Source organism: Saimiri boliviensis, chromosome 1, assembly GCF_048565385.1.
Source record: "Saimiri boliviensis isolate mSaiBol1 chromosome 1, mSaiBol1.pri, whole genome shotgun sequence".
NCBI lineage: Eukaryota > Metazoa > Chordata > Mammalia > Primates > Cebidae > Saimiri > Saimiri boliviensis.
The window spans coordinates 151,393,709-151,398,425 of NC_133449.1; the positions used below are offsets into that span (position 1 = coordinate 151,393,709).

Sequence of the window (4,717 nt, forward strand, 5' to 3'; positions counted from 1 at the left end):
AGCTTCGAGGGAGGCTGAGGCAGCAGAGTCGCTTGAGCCCAGGAATTGGAGGCTGCAGTGAACCATGATCATGCGATTGCCCTGCAGCCCGGGTGATGGAGCAAGACCCCAACTCTAAAACACAAACTTTTTTTTTTTGAGATGGAGTCTTCCTCTTTCGCCAAGCTGGAGTGCAATGGCATGATCTTGGCTCACTGCAATCTCTGTCTCCCAGGTTCAAGCGATTCCCCCGCTTCAGCCTCCTGAGTAGCTGGAACTACAGGCGTGCGCCACAATGCCCGGCTAATTTTTTGTATTTTTAGTAGAGACAGGGTTTCACCATGGCCAGGATGGTCTCGATCTCGTGATCTCATGATCCGCCTGCCTTGGCCTCCCAAAGTGCTGGGATTACAGGCATGAGCAACTGTGCCTGGCCCTACAAACATTTTTAAAAAGGAATAATTGGCCGGGAGTGGTGGCTCATGCCTGTGATCCCAGCACTCTGGGAGGCCGAGGTAGGTGGATCACAAGGTCATGAGTTCAAGACCAGCCTGGCCAATATGGTGATACAAAAATTAGCCGAGCATGGTGGCACATGCCTGTAATCCCAGCTACTTGGGAGGCTGAGGGAGAAGAATTGCTTGAACCCAGGAGGCGGAGGTTGCAGTGAGCCGAGATTGCACCACTGCACTCCAGCCTGGGCGACAGAGTGAGAATCTATCTCAAAAATCAACCAAACAAAAAGGAATAATCAGTAGAGCAATGAACTCAGAGCCCTTGGTGCTGTATCTCATTCGATTTTCACCCCCCACCGTAGGGAGGGGCTTCTAGTACCCCCGTTTTAGAGATGAGGAGACTGAGTCCAGAGAAGCCAGGGAGCCACCTAACCCGAGGTCACTTGGCTGCTGCTGAGACCTGCTGGGTTTCAGGAGGGCAGCCTGCAGCCCCTGGAGCCCCTGACTGACATCTAACAGCCGGAGTGGCCACAGGGCCCCGCGCCAGGAAACGTCTCCGGGAAAACTCGTCTCACAGATTTGATTTAATCACGGAGTGCTGAGTTTTGCAAAGCGGGTCATGACCCTGGTCATTTTGTGAAAATGAATTGTCTGGGAAAATGGAAATTGTCACTTTATTATAGGATTAAAAACATTCAATCCCATTTGAATAAAATGGGAGCTAGGGCAGGCCCATGCCCTTCCATCCCCAGTTGTTAGTGAATTAGGGTCCATGGAGAGCTGGGTGGGATTTCATGAACAGTACTTAATTTGATCCTCTGCTCTCCAAGCTGGGGTTGCCCTGTAAAGTGGGGGTTTCCAGCAAAAAAAAACCACCTCCCTCCCCTTACCTTCCAGGGGCTTCACAGACTTTCCAGCCAGGGCCCGCTCTGTCAGTGCCCCACGCACAGTGACTCCAGCCCCCACACTGCGCCCAGGCTGGTCCTGCCCCAGGATGCCAGTCCCCTCACGCCTCACATCCCTCTGCCCAGGGCTGGTCCTGTGTGAAGACAAGCCCCAGGGATGCTGCAGCGTGTGTGCCCTGACCCAGGCCAGCATCCAATTGTGTGGTCAGATATGAGCCTCTACCCTCAGGGAGCTGGAAACCCAGTCCAGCTCTGTCCCATGGGGCCAGACACACTGGGTGCTCAACAGATCCCTGCACACTGTCAGCATACCGAAAGCAGTGAGAAGCTGTGATTTTTGTACACTCATCTAGTGCGTGTGTGTATGGGTGTGTGTGTGTGTGTGTGTGTGTGTGTGTGTGATGAAAAATGTACCTGGCCTGGCGTGGTGGCTCATGCCTATAATCCCAGCACTTTGGGAGGCCAAGGCAGGTGGATCAACTGAGGTCAGGAGTTCGAGACCAGCTTGGCCAATATGGCAAAACCCTGTCTCCACTAAAAGTACAAAATTAGCCAGGCATGGTGGTGCGTGCCTGTGATCCCAGTGACTCGGGAGGCTGAGGCAGAATTGCCGGAACCTGGGAGGCGGAGGTTGCATGAGCCGCGATCGTGCTATTGCACTGCAGCCTGGGAGACAAGAGCAAAATTCCATCTCAAGAAAGAAAGAAAGAGAGGGAGAGAGAGAAAGAGAGAGAGAAGAAAGAAAGAAAGAAAGAAAGAAAGAAAGAAAGAAAGAAAGAAAGAAAGAAAGAGAAAGAAAGAAAGAAAGAAAAAAGAAAAATGTACCCGAGGTTCATCATCTTGGTTGGGCATAGTAGTTCATACCTGCAATCCCAGCACTTTGGGAGACTGAGGCAGGATCACCTGAGGCTGGAAGGGTGAGCTGTGATGAGGGCACTGCACTCCAGCCTGGGTGGCAGAGTGACAGTTATTTTCTGTGGCACCTCGAAAGCATTCAGCTGCTTCAAGACGAAGCTGAAGATCGCCTTCCCAGCCACCGGCTGCCAGAAACTCATTGAAGTGGACGATGAAAGCAAACTTGGTACTTTTTATGAGAAGCGGATGGCCACAGAAGTTCTTGCTGAAACTCTGGGTGAAGAATGGAAGGGTTATGTGGTGAGAACGACAAACAGGGTTTCCCCATGAAGCAGGGTGTCTTGACCCATGGCCGTGTCTACCTGCTGCTGAGTACGGGGCACTCCTGTTACAGACCAAGGAGAACCAGAGAGAGAAAGAGAAAATCAGTTCGTGGTTGCATTGTGGATCCCAATCTGCGTGTTCTCAACTTGGTGATCATAAAAAAAGGAGGGAAGGATATTCCTGGAATGACTGATACCGCCGTGCCTCATCACCTGGGGCCCAAAAGGGCCAGCAGAATCCGCAAACTTTTCAGTTTTGCTAGAGAAGTCCGCCAGCATGCCGTGAGAAAGCCCTTAAACAGAGAAGGTAGGAAACCGAGGAGCAAAGCCCCCAAGATTCGGCGTCCTGTGACCCCACGTGTCCTGCAGCACGAACGGTGGCGTATTGCTCTGAAGAAGCAGCGGACGCAGAAAAAGACGGAAGAGGCTGCAGAATGTGCCCAATTTCTGGTCCAGAGAATGAAGGAGGCTAAAGGGAAGTGCCAGGAACAAACTGCGAAGAGACGCGGACTTTCCTCTCTGCCCGCTTCTACTTCTAAGTCTGAATCCAGTCAGAAATAAGGAGTAACGAATAAGATCGGACTCAATTAATTAATGAATGAATTAATTTAAAAAATTTTAAACAATTAAACGTAACGAATTCCCACCACCCAACACCACCCAACTTCGTGTTAGACGCACGGTTAAGTAGCGTCAAGCATGTTCACATCCTCCTGTGGCCGTCACCACCATCCACCCAAGTAACATTCTCATCCTCATCTTCCCAAACCCATACTCTGCCCCTGGAGAACACTCACTCCTCACTCCCCGTCTCCGTCTCCCTGTGCCAGGCTTCTCGCCACGCCACCTGTGCCAGGCCTGCAGGAGAGGTGTGTGCCCAGACACCCCTCTCCACCAGGTGCTCTCAGGGGAGGGAGCATTCAACCCGCAGAGCCAAACGCTGCCTTCCTGGGTGTGCTGGGATCAAATGCCCCCCACATTTGTGTGCAAGTAAGACCCCCTGGGTAGGTGCCCACTGCCTGGCGGTGATGACTGTTCCTGACACAGCAGGAGCATGGAGGAGGCCGCCTTTGACCTGGGAGCATCCAGGAGTGAGGGAGGGGAGATGGTGGGAACCAAGGCAGGGAGCTCAGGAGGGAGGTGGGGGCGGCTGCGGTTGCCAGGAGTCTGTTTTCTACCCTTCAGGGATGCTGGAGAGGAGCGGGGCTGACTCAGGAGTGGCTCAGGAGTGACAGGTGTTACTCCTGCATCTTCTCTCCCACGTTGAGACCCAGGCTGAGCTCCCCGGATTACACTGGACCCCAGCGCTCACTGGCAGAGAGGGGAGGTGGGTGAGCCTCTTTCCCCCTGGGCCTCAGTTTCTGGGTCTGTAAAACGGGGCTGCCCCCCAAGGCCTCCTCCCACCCACTTTGCCATCTGCGATCCCCACCAGCTCCAGCCACATCCATGGCTTTTATGAGGGCCCAGCACTGCTCACCGGCGCTGTCACCTACCTCTGTGTGGGACTCGGGACTGCCTTTATTGCCTTCCCGGGCAGGGGTCCACAGGGGCCCCCGCCACACACACCAATCGGCAGAGCAGGCGGGAGGCTTCTGCCTTCTCCAGAACAAAATAATTAAAAGAGGATTCCGGAGATCAGGCCAGCCTGTCACTGTGGGGAGGCCGGCACTTAACCCTTCCCAGGCTGGGCTGCATGGGCCAGGCCAAGGCTGGTGGGGCGGGCAGGAGCCAGCATTGCATGCCGAGGCTGGAAACCCAAGGAGGAGGGCCCAGGGGCTCCCCCAGGAGGACCCACCGTCCTGACAGCATCCTGCAGGGCCCTCCGTGCTGTGTCCCCTCTGGGAGCTGCCCCCACCTCCCTCGCTCCCCACCAATACCTTGGGTTCCTGGAAGGCTGGCCCTTGCCTGGGCTCTGTTCGGCTACAGAATGGCTGGGACAGTCAAGCGCCTCCCTGCCTGCCCAGCCTCTGCTCCCTTCCTGGGGGCTCCTCATCTTCTCTGCGAGGACTGAGGTCTCCCATGGGTGCCCATGGTAGCTGGGGCCAGGCCTCTTTGAGACAAGGGCCAGGCACCTGGCCCAAGCTGGCCAGCTGGACACAGGATCACCCGCCTTTACTTTGAGCTGCAGTAAAGGAGTGGAGAAGGACGGGCCCTCGTGCACCGAGCAGCACGGTGACGGGTGACGACGCAGCCACAGCCC

The 4,717-nt window shown here is 55.0% G+C and overlaps 1 pseudogene; it reads left to right on the top strand.

Annotated features, from left to right (window-relative positions):
• The first annotated feature begins 2,266 nt into the window (after positions 1–2,266).
• On the top strand, positions 2,267–3,078 carry LOC101037891 (small ribosomal subunit protein eS6-like; annotated as a pseudogene).
• Positions 3,079–4,717: the final 1,639 nt, after the last annotated feature.